Source organism: Adiantum capillus-veneris, chromosome 11, assembly GCF_014529385.1.
Source record: "Adiantum capillus-veneris isolate H3 chromosome 11, ASM1452938v2, whole genome shotgun sequence".
Lineage (NCBI taxonomy): Eukaryota > Viridiplantae > Streptophyta > Polypodiopsida > Polypodiales > Pteridaceae > Adiantum > Adiantum capillus-veneris.
The window spans coordinates 64,183,203-64,205,125 of NC_140941.1; positions in this window are offsets into that span (position 1 = coordinate 64,183,203).

The following is a 21,923-nucleotide window of genomic DNA, read 5'->3' on the forward strand; positions in this document are numbered from 1 at the left end:
AGATTGGGGTTATAACCATATCTACCTGAGCTACATGGATGTGATGAGCACACCGACTGAGGAGTTTAATTCTTCTACTTTAGCTAGTCCATCAGAACTTCCAACATGGTTAGGAAAATCGAAGGAGTTATGAATGTGTGGAGCCTCCCAGTGTAATAGCTTGAAACAAAAGGAGTGTATTTTAGAAAGGAAAATCTTAGATAAGAATTATATATCAGAACCATTTCCTGAAGAGGCATTAGAGCCACTAGAATGGGAACACATCTTGGCTACTCTAGATGTGTGCCCTATTCAAGATGGTCCAACAACTAAGCTTTGTGATAAAGATGGCTTTGATGTCGTTCCTTATTTAGCAGTGAGTATGATCCAGGAAAATGAAGAGAACCAGACATCAGAAAATTTATGAAATGAAGAGCAAGCAAAGGAATGTTGCGAATCAAAATACAAATTATACGACTTTGTAGAACACTTGGAGCTTCAAGAAGATGCCGACAATGGAAATTTGGACAACCCAATAGATGACGTGAATGAGAACCCAACAATTGACATGAATGACACTTTAACTAATGCACAGTTTTATGATTATCCAAATCAAAGATCCAAGAACCTATGTCCATCCTGCAAGAATAAAGTGCATTATAAGTGGATTCAAAAATCCCCGGTGGTGGCGCAACTGTTGTCGAGGGATTTGTATTTGAAAGGTGAGCCGAAAAGGCACCGGGCCCCTGGCTGTGAGAGGTGCAAGGAGAAGAGTTGCATCAGACACAATTAATGGGAACAGAGCTTAAAACAGACAGTTTACTTTAAACCAAATACTCATTAGTATCCCTACTTAATCAAATGTTAATGGAAGCATTTATGCTCCTTACAAAGTTCAACCTGTCTTAATCTAGGTGCTAATCAAGAAAATCAATAATGACTTGCCTTGTACTGCCTTCTACTTCTTCCCGCCATGGCTTAGGAGTTTCAACTTCCAATGGCCTTGGGTGGTCTGGTTCGGTTTAAGGTTAACGGCTTAATTCCAGATTGAACGGCTTGGAGATTATGACTTAGAGATTATGGTAATCCAAGCTTAAGCTTGGCTAATGAGATTAGGATTAGGCTTGCATTAGGATATCAGGCTTAGGCCTGGCTTATGAGATTAAGATTAAGCTTAGCTTATGAGATTAGGCATAGAGAGCTTGGGAAAATCGGCTTAAAGCTGTGACAATCCGGGCTTAGACTTGGCTATGGATTTTGAGATTAGGCTTAGAGCTTAAGAGGATTAGGATTATCTCCGCTAATCAGAGGGATATTAGGCTTGGAGCTTAAGATTTGATGAGATCAAGAGATTTGGCTTGCTGCTTAAGAGAGCGCTCCAATGAAAAAGGGAGAGCAAAAAAACACACGAGAGAGGGCCCAAGAGAGCCCCCTTCCCCTTTATAGGTTGCATGAGCTTTTGCCTTGCTAAAAAAGGGCCTACCCATTAGCGATGTCGCTAATGGGTACCCACTCGATGACGTGGCATGCTGGATTTTGGGCAGCATCAAACGCATCGCCACTCGTGTCGAACTGTTGCGCGAGGAGCTTCTGAGAATTTTTTGACTCTATGGCAAGCTCAATCTGAGCTTTGCTGCGCATGCTACATCTCCCTCTTCCCCTTTCTGCGCTCGTCGGCTTGCAGCTGCCCGCCATGGGGTTTTCTGTTCACACACCATGTTTCATTTATTTAATTAAAACGACCGGGCGGCCATATGTTCGGGCCATTGGGCAGCCATTAGATTGAGGCTTCATTTGGGCGGGTACTGATTTGGTTGGGCGGGTACTGATTTGGTGGGCGGCCATTAGATTAACTGACTTGGCGGCCGGCTCCCTTTAGTTTCCTTTGGACGGCCGATTTCACTCAGTGGTAAGCTTTAGGTTTGTGGGCGGCCATAGCCTTTGTAAGGGCATCACATTTGGCATACATATTCGTACTGCACTGCATTAAGCCTGTGTACTGGCCAACTCGAAAATACACTGGTAGTGGAGATGGGCCTTCAGTTGCCACCAATTCTGCTTTGACGGCTCCATTTCCCAGAATCTCTCTGATGCTTAAAAATGACTGATCAAGGCGACCAGGGCGGTTCGGAACCTGCCCCCGACGATACTTAAACTGGCCATATCTTGTCAACCGAAACCCCAATTGAAAAACTGGAAAGATCGACATGCTCTTGGAGGTGAGCACTTCGGACCCATGCCTTTTTATCATCTTTGACCTTTTATCAGTAGGTGCTCAATCTGGTACAAATCTGCTATTGACTCAACTTAAAACTGTCATAACTTCTTACCCGTAGCTCCAATTGAAGAACCGGAGAAGCCTATAGAGCACTTTGAGTACTTCAACTTGAATTAATAAAATCCTAGCTATGACCACTTCAAGAATACTCACTGTTTAGCATTACCAAGACATCTTTTGGCCCTTAGAGCCGCATCTGGCACACTTTTAGCTTAAAAATTATCTAGTTAGCAAGCCCTTATAACTGCTGAATAATCATGTAGGATTCAAATACACATGATTGGCATTCCTTTGCTCATTTTATTGTCATGGGAGCGGAGTGGCACGACATCCACCCCCTCTAAACCTGCAGAGCCTCCGGTCTGTGCCAACCAGTCTTCAAGATGCATCTACCATAAATACCTTAAGTCACTTGTCATCAAGCTCACGTAGTTGGTAAAGACATATTAAACAAAATAATGTTTAAATCATAGCATCAATAGTCTAGATCAATTATCTGGAAGCTGTCCCTTCACAAATATTTGAACCGTAGTGGTCGTATCTCCAAAGCATTCAATTATGAAAAATCTGTTTAGTGGACCCGCCAAACTCAAGTGCTCCAGTTACTTATGCACACGGCTTGACCATCAGCTCTCTTTAGGGGACCCTGTCAAGCTCAAGTATGCCTTACTCTGTCTGCACACGGAATGGTCTTCAAGTCCTTTACTTCAAGTTCTGGTAGCAGAACCATCTCAAAAGATGTGAAGATACTATAACAATTGTCCAAAGATGTCAACTGGAAGCTAGCCATGTAAGCTTATTGATCATATAACCAAAAACACTTCTGTCTTAGCATACATCCAAAAACAAATCTACGGCCGAGTAACTTGCTACAGGAAAATAAATGATATCTTTGAATCTGCAAGTTGCTCTTCAATAGCTCCCAGGATCAAATGGGATAATAAGAAATTGCCCCAATAGTGGCGCAACATAATATCCACATGAGCATACATATCTTGTATCGATCAAATTCAAGCATTTCTGCTCCAAATATCCTATTCCAGGATCTAGTAGAAAGAAACCACAATATATACCCAAAAATATCCATCCATAGTGAACCTTCTTTTGAAGATCTTTCAAATCTCCTAGATCAAATACCATTAAGATCACATACCATTGATGGCCTCCGCAATATACTAGAGCTTCACCTGAAGCATAGTGCAGCAACCACATCTCATAAATTGTTGGTAACTTAAGGTCGTTACCAGCAAGAATTAAAGAATTCTGACTCCCTTTTACTAGTAGCCAGGACATCACTAACATAAGAATTATTAGGAATAGTATCCAACTCCAGCCACATTTGGCACATTGTCCAAAGAAATGAAAAACCATGTGCACTTTATGCAGTATCAAGGATGATTTAGCATCATCACCCCCTCTAGCTTCATAGCCATTATGAAAAACCTTAGGACTTTTTGGACCTGTATCATCAGAGAGATTTTTACCTGGGTTTTGAGTTTGATAATGGAGAATAGCTTTATCCTGAGGATCTTCATCCTTGGAAAAAACACCCTTGGAAGTCTCAACATTCATCAAAGCTATAGGAGTTGGCTCCTCTTGCAACCCGTATATAAGCATAGATGTAAAATCCATGTCAATATCCTGTTCACAATCAGCATGATGTAGGCAATCTTCAATATTGTCCTCTACTTCCTCATCTGCATCCATGCTACTTAGCAAGCCATTATAACTTTGAAAAGGTTCATCAAGCACCCCCTCTGAAGGGGTACATGCATCACAAAGCTCTTCTATACTGCCATAACCTTCTCCTTTAGATTGGGCCAAAAAACCTTCAATTATGGAATCTTATTTTGTGATAATAGGATCAGCAACTATATTTCTAGGAGAAACCATAGGTTCATTGGCATTATCATGTTCATCTTGTGCTCGGTCCAAAATCTCGGCCACTTTATCAGTTATTGTGTATATAATAGCTTTATTTATGCAATCATCTGTAGTAAACCTGTTTTCCTGCTCAGCTATGGTGCCAATAGATCCATTAGAAGCCTATAGTGGCTCATCTTCTTGATAGACTTTTTGAGAGCATCCCATGCCAAGGTCAGTAGCTTGAAAATTTGTTGTTGTACAGTCTAGCTCTTCACTAGAACCATTATCCGTGGTAACTTCCATCCGAGTAGTCTTTGAAAAAAATCGTATATGTCTATTTCAATATTAAATTCATTATTTACCTTTGATAGGTTGCTCAAAATATTGTCCTTTGAAGTTAAATCTGCTACTTCCGAAGCTATATTTGCCTTGGCTTTACTTCTTGCAGAAATATGATCCCAAAATTGATCATAATTAAGAAACTGCATCTGATCCCCTTCTTCTTTATAGAAAACAATCTAGCTTTGTTCATTAATCTCCTTCTTTGCCAACTCAATAATTTGTGAGCTTTCGTGAACAAACCCATCTGCAAAATAGTCCCACTGTGTGGGATATGTTTCTGCTAATTCTCGAACCTTATCTTTAAACTCGGAGGTTACAACTTCTTCAAAGGTCGAAATTATCCGATCTTTTGGAATTCCTCGGCTCTTCATCTCTCCTTGATAGCATGCAAGGAGTCCATCTGGATCATGTCCTTGAAAAATTCCATACCGTTCATGTACGACATCAAGTGCCATCTCCACTGCATCATCAATATGCTCTTTCCTCTTCATAGCTTTTACTTCTTGCAAACATCTCTGAACTAAGCCCAACATTTTGACAGATCTGCTGCTGCTGCTAGATTTTTATCAAATCTATTGAAGTTGTAGTCTTCAATAAACTGCTTCAACTCTTCTGGAATTTCCATCTTGACCTCCCACCCTGGCTCGTTTCGCGTCAGGTTCACCAAGAATGTTGGGGGATTTGTATTCGAAAGGTGAGCCGGGAAGGCACCGAGCCCCTCCTCGCTGTGAGAGGTGCGAGGAGAAGAGTTGTAGCAGACATTATGGGAACAGAGCTTAAAACAGAGAGTTTACCTTAAACCAAATACTCAACAGTATCCCCGCTTAATCAAATGTTAATGGAAGCATTTATGCTCCTTACAAAGTTTAACATGTCTTAATCCAGGTGCTAATCCAGAAAATCAATAATCACCTGCCTTGTACTGCCTTCTGCTTCTTCCAGCCATGGCTTAGGAGTTTCAGCTTCCAATGGCCTTGGGTGGTCCGGTTTGGTTTAAGGTTACCGGCTTAATTCCAGATTGAACGGCTTGGAGATTATGACTTAGGGATTATGGTAATCCAAGCTTAAGCTTGGCTAATGAGATTAGGATTAGGCTTGGATTAGGATATCAGGCTTAGGCCTGGCCTATGAGATTAAGATTAAGCTTGGCTTATGAGATTATTAGGCGTAGAGAGCTTGGGAAAATTGGCTTAAAGCTGTGACAATCCGGGCTTAGACTTGGCTATGGCTTTCAAGATTAGGCTTAGAGCTTAAGAGGATTAGGATTATCTCTACTAATAATTAGGCTTAAAGCTTAAGATTTGATGAGATAAAGAGATTTGGCTTGCTCCTTAAGAGAGCGCTCCAATGAAAAAGAGAGAGGAAAAACACACACAAGAGAGGGCCCAAGAGAGCCCCCCTTCCCCTTTATAGGTTGCATGAGCTTTTCCCTTGCTTAAAAAGGGCCTACCCATTAGCGATGTCGCTAATGGGTACCCACTCGGTTATGTGGCCAGCTGGATTTCGAACAGCATCAAATGCGTCGCCACTAGTGCCGAACTGTTGCGCAAGGAGCTTCTGAGCATTTTTCGACTATGTGGCAAGCTCATCCGCACTTCGCTACGCGCGCTACATCTCCCTCTTCCCCTTCTTGCGCTCGTCGATTGCAGCTGCCTACCATGGGGTTTTCCCTTCACACACCATGTTTCATTTATTTAATTAGAACGACCATGCGGCCATATGTTGAGGCCATTGGGTGGCCATAAGTTGAGGCCATTGGGCGGCCATTAGATTGAGGATTCATTTGGGCGGATACTGATTTGGTGGATGGCCATTATATTATTTGACTTGGCAGCCGGCTCCCTTTAGTTGCCTTTGGACGGCCAGTTTAACTCAGTGGCCATAGCCTTTGTAAGGGCATCACATTTGGCATACATATTGGTACTGCACTGCATTTAGTCTGTGTACTGGCCAACTTGGAAATACACTGGTAGTGGAGACGATCCTTCACTTGCCATCAATTCTGCTTTGACGCCTCCATTTCCCAGAATCTGTCTAATGCTAAAAAATGACTGATCAAGGCGACCTGGGCAGTTCAGAACCGGCCCGGCGATACTTAAACTCGCCATATCTTGCAAACCAAAACCTCGATTGACAAACTGGAAAGACCGACATGCTCCTGGAAGTGAGCACTTCGGACCCATGCATTCCTATCATCTTTGACCTTTTATCAGTAGGTGCTCAATCCAGTACAGTTCTGCTACTAACTCAACTAAAAATATCATAACTTCTTACCTGTAGCTCCGATTGACGAGCCGTAAAGACAGGCCTGTAGAGCACTTCGACTACTTCAACTTGGATTAATAAAATCCCAGATAGGATCACTTCAATCATACTCACTGTTTAGCATTACCAGAACATATTTTGGCCCTTAGAGCCGCATCTGGCACACTTTTAGCTTACAAATTGGCTTGTTAGCAAGCCCTTATAACTACTAAATAATCATGTAGGATTCAAATACACTTGATTGACATTCCTTTGCTCATTTTCTTGTCATGGGATCGGAGTGGCACGACACCGTAACAAGAATCCTCATACGTGGCTCCTATACAAGAAGAAAATACTCAGGTAAGAAGAAGACGGCCATGGCAACGAGATAACAATGTGCTAATTAAGTGGCTAGAAAATTCCTTCCAAAAATTTCAATCCAAAAGCAAACAAACATTAACTCTCCATAACCAACCAAATCACCAAGGGAAAGCATTGGATATCAAACTTGATGATATAGCAGCTTGACAAAAAGTGATAGCAGGGAATCTTATGGTTTCCCTTATCAACTACTTGGGCCATCACCCTCAAAATTCAACCTTGGTGAGGATAGTAGCAATAGTGATGATTCTTATGACATCCCCTACTGGGAACTCAGGTCATCACTATCACTAGTAGCTTCTGTTTCAACCATGGAATGTCAAAAGCAAAGAACAACAAGTTAGAGCCAAAAAGTTTGGCAAATTTGGATACCAAAGAGACAATTCGGCCAAAAGCATGTATGGATCAAGAAGATGAATATCTCTAATGAAAATTCACAAGATTCAACACCAAAAGGAAAATAGTTAAAGTATGCAAGAGCGGCTAAGAAAATCACCAAGTTGCAAGATTTCGCAACTCAAATTTGGGTTCCAAAGAAGTTGATTCAAGCACAAAGAGGTTAGGAGTTTATTTGGATTCCATAATGATTAAAGTATCAACTCCCAAAGTCTAAATCTCATCCCCAACCAACTCACATAAAGACAAGGTGGATCCCAAAGAAGTCTCTTCAAACACAAATGAAGCAGGGAAAAGTATGGGTTCCCAAACAAGCATCATCAATGAAACAATCAGTAATCACAAAGGAGTGGGTCTCAAAGGAAACCAATAAAACTAATTTCATTGCATTGCCGCTTGAATTTTTTAATTAATTCCTCCTACGGTTACATTACAATTAGAGGAGAGCATGCTACTCACTTCACCACTCCATGTTGCACAAGGCTTACACATCAAAAGATAAAGTGGATGCACATGGAAATCTCGAAAGCAAAATAACCAAAGGTAACCAAAGAGGAAGTCCAAATCTCAAAGAACTAAGTTAAAACCTTTGAGTCAATGTGGGTTTTACAAATGTTTATGGGCTCCAAAGAACGTGATCCAAGCACAAAAAAGTCAAGAATACATTTGGATCCCAAAACAAGCCAACCCTACAGCACAGTCATGCAGACCCACTCCAAAGAAGATGCAGCTATCAAGGTCATCACATTGGACTCCAAAAATTAGAACAAAGCACATTTGGCTACCATAGAAGCTGGTCAAAGCACATGCTAATCAAGCATACATATGGATATCTAAGGTCAAAACAAAACCCACTGCTGAGGAACAATGCCAAATACGACAACCAACAACAATGCTAAAATGGATCCCAAAGAATCATCAAACAGATAAGTAAGCCTTCAAAAATTCTCTACAACCTTCAATCAAGCAAATGGCATAGGATCTTCAAAGACCATCGTATTGCTTATAATAGAAAGCTTCTCTAAAAAATTCCAATAAGAAAATTGCTTATACCCATATCTTGCACAACATAAATTGTTTCCATGCATTGACTATGTATGCATAATAGGGCTACATTACAAGTCCTACGCTGACACATTTTTTAATTTCCCAAGCACAACATAGACCCTTGATGATATCCTATCGTCCAAGAGGACTCCAAATAGGAGGGAGGGAGGTATTATAAATGCGGACCTATATTATGAATATTAGAGGGAAATGTTTTTTAAGATGTATTGACTTTTTTCATTTGATTGTGATAATTTCTTGATAAAATTTAGAGCATGTGCCCTCATTATAGCGTTATTGGAGGAGTATGGAGAGAAAAGCCATATATGAGCCCCTAGGGACATGTGTACAATGTACATAGCACTTAGAATTCTATTCAAATGATTTTTCTTTTTTTGAGTTGATTTTTGGTTTTATTTAATTATTTTTTGAGATTTCTTGAGAAAAACAACGAAATAAATCCATAATCTAGATGAAGAGAAGACTAAAGAGATGCTTGAGCAGTACAAAGAGAAGAATGTACAAGAAAATGACATAACTTCATAAGGTTTGTCTCAAAAGCCACGGTGCACAAGGCTATAATGTGAAAGGTAAGAAAAGAATGTTGATCAGTCTTCAACAACAATATGAGGCCAAAAATGATTGAGAATGGTCATAAAAATCCGGGATGACCTACAAGGACAAATAAAGTTGAGGATATGACTAAACAAAAGCATCCATCAAGTGTGAAGTTTCCTATGAGACACTTCACGTGACTACAAGGCCGTATACAAGAAGTAGAGAGGGGGAAAAAATGACAATTCAATCATCTATGGCGATAGATGTCTGAAGAAGCAACCAGGGGTCAAGCCAAATTTTGATCTTCGGCATTGGTTCTACATGTTTAGAGGATGCTCAAGGTATAATTTGTTTCAAATTTGGCAGCCAGAAGGTGCCAGAGATACCCATCAGTCGTTTTCAAGACTAACATCAAAAAAGTAGGCTTAGAAAGCCAAATATAAGTCCACATCAAGTCCAAACTTTGTCAACAGACTATGAATAAAGAATCCAACCTAAGGGTGAAGAAAAATTGAAAAAGGATAGAAGTCTAACCCCTAGACAGAGATGCAATTTTTCAAATCTGAAGCCATGATAGCCATCAACATACCTTGTACATCATATATATGAGTTTTGGGGACAAATGGACAATAATAGCTCATAGATGGTCATCTATTGTGAATGATGTCGGATAAGGCCTTTTAAAATCAAGTTACTAACTTGGGAAATCAAATGGGGTTTGTTACGCTTTAATTACGTCATGTATCAAGTAGAAATAGTATAAAAATTTACTAAGCACACAAAAGATAACTGTGGAAATGCAACTTTGATCACGTTGATGCAGAAACAAATAAGTCCCCAATAAAGAAGAGCAAAGACAAAAGGTAGACAATTGAAGACTCAAAGCCTTAAGTCATTCTTGAAGTTATAGTAAGGCCGACAAGCATTGGACATCCAAAGATATTCTAGTAAGGAATTTACAGAGGCATCCAAAAGACAATGTACAAGCAGTGGAGCAAAAAAAAGAGCAAAAACAACAACAAAGACCGCATCGACAATGACAATTAGGTCATGTAAGGGACAACATGAATTCTGAGGGGGGAATGTCGACCAATGGGTCAATAGTTTGGCATAACTCAATTTTTATACCAAAATCTTTTTTTTTTTAGAGTTATGAAATGATGCGGATTATGATTAAGAACATCATTTGTAATGAGTATCTACTCTAGTTGTAGAATTCGGTGTAGATACAAGGCCATTTGGCTCATTGAACTCTATTTTTTGTTTAACCTATGGTAGCCTTAGTATATAAGGTACCTAGGCCATTTTGTAAATAGAACTTTAATCCTATTCAAGATATTGTGCTACTGTTGACTGTGTGTGGGAGAGAAAAAGAAAGAGCATGAGCTTCATCCTAATGCTACTACCTGCTCTCTCATCATATTGGTGATCCACTGCACCATTGAAATAGGCTCGGAGAGAGTTACTCAAAACAACGCCAAGCATTCCATGCGAAACGGAGCATGCTAACACATCTACAAGCTATATATGGTCATAAGTGTATTAAATTATGTCTATTTTTTGCATGCCAGCAGTCTTTAGAATCGTGGCGGTATAGTAGGAGATGGAAGTGACTGAATCTTTTGAAAATATTGGTCTAGAAGCATGGTAAGGTAGAGTAAAAAGCACTATCCTGCATATAGGTTTCTATCACTTAGAAAGTACATTTTGTGGGACAACATTTTCATCATTAAAAATGCATTGAAAAAAAATATGGGTGTGTAACAACCCAAGAACATGGTAGAAAACTTGTTATGATTGGAGCCTGTAGAGTAGAAAATTCATTCTCTCTCTCTCTCTCTCTCTCTCTCTCTCTCTCTCTCTCTCTCTCTCTCTCTCTCTCTCTCTCTCTCTCTCTCTCCCCCCCCCCCCCTCTGTGTAATGCTTCTTCTAGTTTATTTTTCTAGAGGCAAGGCATTGCCTCTTACTCAGGCTTGAACATTGCTCCTTCTCCTTTAGCTTTGGTGAAGCTTCATTTTGCCAAATTCATGTGCTTAAGAAGATGATGACAACAATCCACAAGTATGTGCAAGTGTCTTCATAAGTAGAGGTAGGTACTGAAGAGTTTGCTACTAACCATTTTCAAGTGTGTGCAATGTTTTCATTGCTAGAGGAAGTTGATGAAGAAGTTGCTATCAACCATCTATAAGTGTCTACATAGTTGCCAACCATTTGGAAGTGTACATAGTTGGTACAATGCAATCTAAAGAATCTCATGTAGAGTGATCGCAAGAACCACCGTGCTCACGCAAAGATCAGACAAGGGACACCATTAGGAAATACAAGGTTGAGTCTAAATAGATATAACAAGAATGAGGAAAACTAAATAATCACTTTTTCTATAGAAAACAATGATATAAGTGAACCTAAAAGACAGAAGATCTACAATGAAGTGGCACATTGTTTTGCTACATGAATGAGAAGCCTAAGCTCAACAATAAAAAAACAAGTCTTTGATCAACTTCTCCCACGTCCATCTTTGAAGGACGGTAGAGAATCATGGGAGATGCAAGCTGTTCAAGTAGTGCTTGTCTCATATATTCTAAACACCCTGATGGTTGTGAAGCAACCAAGGTCCTCACATGAGATTTTCTTGAAACAATTAGCTATGTTGATGCTAGTGAAACAAATCGGGTCTTCTGAATTGAATGAGCTAAACATTTCAAGAGCTTCTAGAGTTTTAGGTGTCCATAGGAGGAGTTTTTACTCAGCCAACTATCGCATGCGGTTGGAAGAAGAGGATGGCTCATTACCATTAGCAACATGTCGAAGAAAGTAGCATAAGAGCACCCCTTACCCATGAAGTGAAAGACTCTGTTTATGAGTTTTGGACTACTGAAACAAGGGTCTCTCCATGCAAAAAAGTTGTTTTCCATAATTATAGAGGAAAACACTGACACCAAACATTCTTCTCGTCATTCAAACATACCACAAGTTTAGAAGATTATCCTCTCTCTTTAATACAATTTATAAGATTACTATTACTATTTTAGTACTTGCTAGAAGTGTACCACTTTTTAGTAGTACTATTTTGCTTCTAAATTATGTAGGTGAGCTCCTCTCAATATTCTTCCTGGCTTGCACACCACTACTATTGTGGTTCTTTCAAACACTACATAATGGTATATACTAGGGCTCAACTTCTTTCTAACATTGTTCCAAGATTTGTATAATTGCAAGACTAGTTCTTAGTACTATAACTATACAACACTTTTCTTCCAATTTGATTGTTTTGTATCATTGCAAGTCTAGTTTTATGCAACTCTTGACTAGTCCAAAGCTATTTAATGGTTTATAACAGTGATCACTAAAAAATTGGTTTGTAGGATATCTTTTGTCATTTGTATCATTGCATTGGTTTTTCTAGTAGTGTCCGATTGGTTTCTAATTATCTTATAGTTTTTAGAAAGCTTGGAATGGTTTATGGAATTATAGAATTTTGTTCAGACAAATATAAACAACTTTATAGGATTGTAAGACTTTTTCTAGAAATACTTGGTTGGTTTCTAAATACTTGTCTATTTCTAGCAAGGCCGCCTTGTCTACTTTGCATGACTATAGAACTAATGTCTTCCTACTAGCAATGTCAGATTGGTTTCTAGTAGTGCTTGACTAGTTTTTCACTACTATAGTGGTTTGTAGCACTTCAAATTTGGTCTAGGAAAGCTTTACTGGTTTCTAACATTGCACAAGTGTTTTCTAATAGTGCTTGAATTGTTTCTAGGTCTATGACTATGTGGTTTCTAGCATTGAGTAGGCATTCTAGTAATGATTGACAGGTTTGTAGTTGTGATTCTAGGGTTTCAAAAAGTAGATTCCAATCACCAAAGATTGAGAGGTTTCTACTAATATTTTAGTGGTTTGTAGCACAATTGTGATTTGGTGATTGGAATATCTGGTTTCTAGTGATGCTTGATAGGGTTGTAATTTGTGAGTGGGGTTTCTAGCATGGACAAGGTGACTTCTAATAGTGCATGGCTGGTTTGTACTGTTTGATATGTTTTTAGCTGTGACTATTTGGTTTGTTGATTTGAATAAATGTTTTGTAGCTCTATGAAAATGGGATTTCTAGCAATGTGGCATGTGGTTTCTAGCTTTGACTAGGTGGCTTCAAGTAGTAATTAAATGGTTATCGATAGTGCTTGGAGGTTTCTAGTAGTAAATTTATTCTTTTTAGCACTACTTAAGAGGTTCCTAACCAGGGATTTATTTTTTTAACACTCCTTGGGAGGTTTCTAACTATGGATTTTTTTTGGTTGCTCACACAGGAACATCAACATTAGGGAAAATTTGAACTCTCAAAGGGGTCCTATAAGGACTTTGACTTTCTCTCTCTTATCCAAAATGGGTGCACGGTAAAATGTTACAAATGAAATTAAAACTTGTTGGACCTTTTGGATTCGGAATGTACTCATCCGAGACCTGTCCTTTGATATATAATGTGCCATTAGATTCCTTATATTCTAAAAGATTCCATTTTTTGATGTGACAACTCTATCTTATAAGTGGAATCTCTCCCTACATTTTAGCCATGACGTCCACAGATCAACTCCAAATTTGTCGGAGTGTGGGGATTTAGAACCTACTTTCTGTGATCTATCCAATGATATGTGTTGGTTGATAGGGTTTTGACAAAGCGTTTATGTAATTCATTATGTTGCCCACTTTGAACAAGAGAGGCAAATACATACATATAGTCCAAACCTTGTGAAACTTAGGGCAGGGACTGGAAACTACATGTAAAAACCTATGAAAATCCTATTGGGGGGCAAAAATCTCTTGACATAGGGATATTTTATCTTTGACGCGGCGAAGATAGTACTTTTATAAAAAAAAAGTGACTTTTTTATTTTGACACTAGGGTTAGCTTAGTGTGACTATAAGAACTTATTTAAGTGGTCAAAGCCATATTTCCTCTTATAGAAAGGGTGTAGCCATCTTCCGCCCACCTAAGATAGCCTGCACAAAATTAACAGGTTTCTGCTCATTGAGTGCATCTAGTGGTTGATGATATGTTTTCATATATTTTATGACTTTAGGGTAAAAATTGTGGAATCGCATACGGTTTGAAGTGCTGGTGTGCAGGAAATCTCGTCTTGGCAGAGAAGGGCTAGGCACAATTTAGAATCACTATGTCTGAACCAAAGAGCAACTTTCCAGGTTTGAAGTATCTATTATTTTAATTTCTTGTGTCCATTTATGAACTTGAGATCTGGTAGGGTGTGTTAGGTAATCTTGGTTTTGGAAGAGAATCTGAGTAGGGCATCCATCAAAGATAGCATAAACCAAAAGAGACCTTTAGAGACTATAGCAAACGAAGTGCCAAACACTTACTCCGACTCGAGTTCTAAGATGTCTTCCTTTTTTACCCAATTAGGGACTCAAAGCTCACTCATACTCAAGCATATTCTTACCTTTTTTGAGACTAACAAGCATGTGGACACAGTTTATCTAGATCCTAATGAGGAATATGTCATAAGGATAGATGATCATACTGTTGAGTTTGAAGAGGAGATTAGAGCGAGCAAGCAAGATACCTTTTACATGGATCAAAATGGGGTGCGATATCTCAACATACAAAATCTTGACTTTGTAGACATATAGAGATTGAAAAGTGGACACTCTATTCCAAACATGACCATGAAGGAAGGACCGCCAATATTGGAGTGAGAAGGATATGACAAGATAGACAACAAACCTCTAAAATGTATAGCTACTGAGAATCCAAGGCTTGGAGTCTATTGTTGGGAGGACAACAATGTTACAGACTTGGTCTGGACTGCCCATGCCAAATCAGGACAATTGACATCCTTGAAAATCATGTATACTTTCAAGATAAGGGAGAAGGCCTTAGCAAAACTTCACATCCACTCTTTAGGGATTGTTATAGCAATAGTTTTGTTATGATGACTCCAAAGGAGATTGAACAGATAAAATACCAGGGATACTCAATCCGAGAAGTCATTATGGAAAAAATACCTCAAATAGAACAGAACTTGGGGCCAAATGAGATAGCCTATGGTAGCATGGCCAATAAATGGAGAAGTACGGCCCAATGATAGAAATGGGGGTAGAGAAGTGGAAACCACCTTTAATTGGGGAAGAATGAGTGACACAAGGAAAAGAAGAGGTCCACACGAGTCACACCTACCAAGATAGTGGTTTGAAGGCTTAATGGGAGAAACACTAGCAAGGAGAGTGTGTGAAAAACATCATCGTAGAGTCATACCATCAAATTTCTAGAAATGGGTAAAAAAATATAGCAGGTGAGAGGATCTGTATGACCATTTGGAAAGCTTTAGACAAGTTTTGAGAGTTGAACATATAACAGACTTCCACATGCAATTCAAGGGGTTTGGGATGACTTTAGAAGGAAAATCTTTGACTTGTCTCTAGAAAATACCTCTTGGATCAATAACCAATCTACCAAATCTGGCTATAAAATTTTTTTCTATTGCTTGAAATCTACAGTTTCAAACAAAAACAAGGAGAAAGTGTAAGATATTGTGTGAGTCAGATTAGGCAATACATTGATAGATGTCTAGAGTTGGAAATTTCAATCAAGGAGAGGCTTATGTCACTGTTGCTAGAAGGATTACTTAACAAGGATTTGCCTGCCATTTTATATAGTAAAAATATACAACTTGGGAATCATGCTGCCTGGATGCAATCGACTTGGATGACATTTGCGATATTTTAAATGAGGAAAATATTGTTAAGGATCTACCAATCAAGAAGACCACATCTATCATGCCTCCACAAGTAGCACCAACTATGGAAACTCATATTAGTGCTATAGAAGACATGCTAAAGTGCATGTATGACTTAATGAATAACATGCAAAGGGTGCATATGAGAGGGCCAAGACAAAGTCCACCACAATGACAACCTATGGGACAACATAGACCATTGAAACGGTGTGCCATTGAATGAAAATAGACAAACCACAAAACAAATGTCTGCTATTATATCCCCAAATATGACAAAAATGTCCAATACATGCCAATAAGATAGCAAAGAAAACTCATGTATATATATCCACCAAACTGGCACCAGTTCAAAAACCACCTAAGGCTATGGAGAGACCGTTATCCATATTAGGCTAGCAATCACCACTATGAGAAAATAATGCTATTTCAACCAAGTACATGCTACCTGTAGGGAAAGTGGATGAGAAATCTCTAGTACCAATCACTCCAAATCATGAAGCAAGTTCAGCAACGGTGGAAATAGAGGACGAATGGTACATTCAGTCAACTCCCATCCCAATCAAACAAGTGTATCAGACACATCCATATGCAACACAGATTTAATTTATTGCAAACCAGAGACTAGACCACCCATGATGAAACCAATGACTAATCCAATATCCAAGAATTTCCACAACTGCGAGGCACATGAGCATTGGAGAAATGGTTGTCCTAAGCCAGATAAGAATGTAAAACCAATAGAGGCATATCATGTGGAGTGTGATTACAAGAGAAAAAAATTTCCAAAAGATTGTCATAGGAATCCAGCGAACAAAGGAAAGGCAACCATAAATGTAATTCAAGTCATTTCAAGTAACACATCATAAGTGGAACCCACACTTCCGATTTGAGTAGGTATTAGGGCTCAGGCTAAGGGGAACTGAAAAAAAATGATTCAAGTGGGTCAAACACATCTAGCCAACCATCAAAGACTCCATAAAAGAATGACACAAATGATACAATCATAGAAGACAAAAAAAAAACAAGCAAATGATATGATCATTCGAGTAGTTACTAGGGCTCAAGCTAAGGGGAATTAAAAAAAAAATGCAAGTGGGTCAGAAGAACCTACCAACCATCAAAGACTCCATAAAAGAATGACGCAAATGATACGATCATAGAAGAAGAAAAAAAAAGAAATTGAAGAAAAACTTCAAAAGAAAATAGAGAAAACGATGCGGACATTGTCATCGAACTTAAAGAATCGAAACCAAGATTGGCAGGATCCATATTGGTAGACAAAATATATGGCACAAGTCAACACAACCTTGGAAGCTTTCCAAGTGGGATTTGAAAGAGGATCAAACATTAGAATAACAAAATGGAAGAACTACCCAACACCTGACATAGAAGCCACCAAACTTGAAGCATATAAACAATTAGTGAAAATCATGCAATCCATGCTAGAGAAAGAAAAGCCTTAGTTAGAAATCATAGGAAAACTAGAAAAATTTGAGATTCGACTGAACAAAGAGAAAACACAGGATGATGAGGAGTTGATAAAAACTCTAGCAATTAATAATACACTTGAACTAATAATTCCAAATAGTGAGGAGGGGCTAGATGGAGCTCCCATAGTTGAGAAAGATTGACCAAACCGCCTTTGGGAACGAGTTTGGGAAGCGAAAGACAAGAGCTTCACTTTGAAATCATCTTTTATCGAAGAATTTTGGCTAGATCAACAACCCATGGAGCTAGATGAATAATCTTTGTATAGAGATTGGGGATCAAAGAAATCAGGCTTATTACAAGCTCGAACATTGCAGAAACTATCTTCGACGTAGGTGAAAAAGTGGAAAATTTATTGGTGTGTAAAAACCTTAAAATTGAATAGACCAATTCAAACTTTGGATGTGGTGAATTTGCAGTCAATTATGTCAACTCCTATCCAATGCACAATCACATTTGGTGAGCTGCTTAAGATGCGACCACATCTATGAAGGATGTGCAGCTCACCATGGAAAAGATGGGCTTAAAGGGGTAACCCAAGAAAACCTAGAAGAATTGCAAGAAGAGAAATTGCGGGCTAAAATTATCAAATCCGTGCCCATGAACAAAGTGGGGGATTACTGTGAGGGGAACAAAGGAAATACAACCCTTCTAGTATGATACAATGATGTAACGACCATGGCTATTTTAGACAATGAAGCAGGCACTACCATAGCAACAAAAGCTGTCTGGGAAGACTAGGAAACCTAGCAATTAGACAATCAGGAATGAAACTACAACTGGTAGATGGGCATATTGAGAAACTATTAGGCTTATTGGAAAATGGGATAGTCAACTCCTGTGGAATTGATTAGCTGTACACTTTTGCCATTGTAGATTTTGGAAAAAACTCAATTGTGAAATCATATTGGGAGACCTTTCATGAGAGAGATACAATTAATCCAAGATTGGGAAACCATTTATCTTTACCTAAAACAAGTTGGATCAATTACTCGAGTAAATTTGTAGGATCATTCTTACAAGGATGTTTTGAGGATACCAATCCACGAGTTGGATTTGAAAACCTCAACAGAAACTAAACTGCCAACATGGATATATGACGAACTCCAATTTGGATGTGTGGAGCTTCTGAGTGTGGTAGCTTACAAAGGGAGAATTTCATATTACATTGAGAGGTAAACGATACCATTACATACTTGAACCCTTTCTTGAACATCTATTTGAACCATTTGAGTGGACTCAAATTCTTGCTACTATGGATGTATGTGTTAATGAGTCCACATCCACCCACTTTTGTGTTGAGGAGGGTTACAACATAGTTCCTATTAAGATGGTAACTATTGAATTGATCAAGGAGCAACAAGATTTCTCAGATCATTATTATTATGATGCCACAAATGAATTAGAGGAGGAGACACTCATAATGAAAGGAAAACTGATTCTAAAAAAGAACATATAAGAGACAAACTGCTACTCAAGGGAGGAGAATAAATGTTTTTTGAGTTTTCAAATTAGCATCGTAGATGCCAGTAAAGATATTGCAAAAAAAAGATAATAACATAAAAAGAAAACAGTCAAAACCAGCGATGACGATAAAAATTAAATTCTTGGCGATGATAGATGCATCGGATTGGATCAAGGACAAAATAATGGGGAGATAAATAGCCATGAAAAACGTGGATCGACGGACCCCCCCAAAAAAAAACATGACTAAGGGAAGAGAACCTCCAATGACTAAAACTCAGCACAAAGTAAAGTAGAAAGAGTTGAAATGGCCCTTGAAAGAGGTCTGGAGAATTGAAATGCAGTCATAGTACAATAAACTAGGGGCAATTGGTGTTCCTTTGCACTAAAAGAATACCCTTTGCAAGAACCCCGGGGAGGTCACCTAATTAAAATGTAACCTATCGCGCGAGTTCAACAGAAGGGTATTTAAAGTATAGTGGAGCAACTGTTGCGCCAGCCAAAAGAACCAGGAAAACCCTATGAGGGACTTGAAAACGCCCCAAACACATTGACCTCGTAGAGCTAGCAGAGGACTCAAACCCAACATGCATAGCTACAGGTTTGTCTCTAGAGAAGAAAGAAATTGTCATTCAGATGTTAAAGTAGTGTAGGGATCCTGAAATATATCAGCATACTATCCCTATGAGAGATGATGCTAAGTTAAGTAGACACCGACCATATAACTACAATGAGACATTTGCTAAGAGAATCAAGTAAGAGATTGAGAAGCTCAAGGAAGTAGAATTTATCTATGAAATAAAAAAAACTAAGTGTGTATCAACTATTGTGGTAGTGCCAAAAACGAATGGAAAACTTGGAGTATGTGTGAACCTCAAGAAGGTTGAATGCAGCTACTAGACGAGATAACTATCTTCTTCCTATTATGGATCATGTTCTAGAATGAGTAGCTTAGGAAAGAGTCTTATAGCTTCTTGAATGGATTCTCGGGCTACAATCAATTAGCTATAGATCCCAAAGATCAACACAAGATGGGTTTTGCCACTAAATGGGGAACTGTTTCTTACAGGGTCATGGATTTTGGACTGACCAATGCACCAACAACATTCCAACGAATGAGCCATGCTTTTAAGGAATATCTATGGAATTTTGTAGAAGTTTATTGTTACCATATACATGTCGTATTGATGTATGTGAACACACTTAAGACCACCGGGCGCTTTTTTTCCCCAAGAGATTCACCATGAAAAACTTACCGCACCACGTAAGTTGAGGGGAGGGTTTTTTTTATAGGTTACATAAGTGTATAAGCTAAGGGCAAGCCCCCAATAATTTATCTCCCAAGCTTAAAAATAAGGGAGGGGGTATCATGGCATATTTAGGGGGGGGGGGGGGGGGGGGGGGGGAGTGAGAAAAGAAAAATAAGAGAGGAAGTTTTTGTGTCTCAAAATCATGGCTTCCCAAAAGAGTCTACCCTGGAGTTCGTGAGTCAATCGCTACAAAGATACATGTAAGAGCTAACACTGCTTTGTATCAATTTCTTGTTTTGTGATTATAGTTCATTTGTTGAGGGATGGAAGCTTTAAACAGTTTGTATAGATAAAAATTTACATGTAGAACTTAACACAACTTTATAACCATGTTTTTTGAGTAATTTAGATGGGTCAAAATTGGACGAGTAGCCAGATTCTAGGGTTATTGGGCACATAGTTTGAAAGTCAAACTAAGTGTCATAAAATCTAATATCTAACCAACCCAAATGATTTTCTCATATTAAATTGATCACTTACTGTGGGAGAATAAACGGGAACAAGTGTTAAGATATAGATATGTGCTTATAGATCTATCTCAACACGGGGCCAATAGTAAAGGGGCCCAAATGGGAGATGGTCTATCAAGAGCAAGGCTAACCAATCGAGCATAAGACCTGAGGTGGGAACCCGGCCCAAGCTCAAGGTGCTTGTCGTGCTTGAGGTGCTTGTCCTGCTTGAGGTGCTTGTCATGCTTGAGGTGCTTGATTAAGATGCTTGAGGTGCTTGACTGGCTCCATGCTTGAGGTGCTTGACTTGGTGCATGATTAAGGTGCTTGAGGTGCCTTGAGAAGCTTGCCTGAGATGCTTGTGGGAACACCCCCTACTTCAAGTGCTTTGTCATGCTTGATGACTAAGGTGCTTGAGCTCCTAAAGTCAAAAGCATCCCTACAAGAGGGGGGGCGAGCCCTTTTCCTAGGGATTAGAGAGAGAGAACACACACTCACACTCACAAGGGAAGCCCCAGCTTGAAGAGGCAGCAAGGACACATGTCAGGTCCCTACCCATGTTACCTTCATGTGTTGCTTGAAGCCTATTGGCTAGGCTCTCCTTCTTCTTTATTACTATGCTATTATGTATGCTAGCAACAAGAGTATGATAAGTGAGGAACTAATTCTTTCTCCTACGAAATGTTTCTTCTTCCTCTTCCCTACCCTCATTCCCTGCTAGCTCTCTCCACCTTCGAAGGTGTTTGAGGTCTTGGGACTGAGGCTTGGGATAGTTAAAGCTTTCTTCAAGTTTATATTATGTTTGTGATGCATGAAGCCTTCCATCTTCATGGCATCACCTAGGTCACAAGGAACACAAAGACTATATTGTAAATCCGGTCCTCAACTGTTGTCATGTTCTCTAAACTCTCTCTCTTGCAAAAGTATTGTCTATGCCAAGTTAACTAATTGCTATGATTATGTTTCTATCTTCAATTATGTCAACCCGCTATGCTCACAAAATCATTTCTTGAAAGTACTCTCATTAAATTCCGCTACTCTCACATATTAAGGCAAATTCCATTACATTGGTATCAGAGCATTTGGTTTCTCTTTTCTTGCTTAAGAAGAGAGGTCCTTAAGTAGCCTATAAATGGTTGATGTTGTTAATTATAATAGAGTAAGTGGAACTGGGATCTAATATCGGTTTTGTTAAGCCCACTATGTGGGGGGTGGTGCACACCTCGGGAGCTTTGGACTTAATAATGGAGTCTTTTTAGACTTGCCTACGGCTTTACCATTATTGAGCCATAAGAAGTCCAAAAGGAGCTAGCCCTTGGCAATTCCTCTATGTTAGATCTACTCCTCTACTCTCTATAATTAACCACTT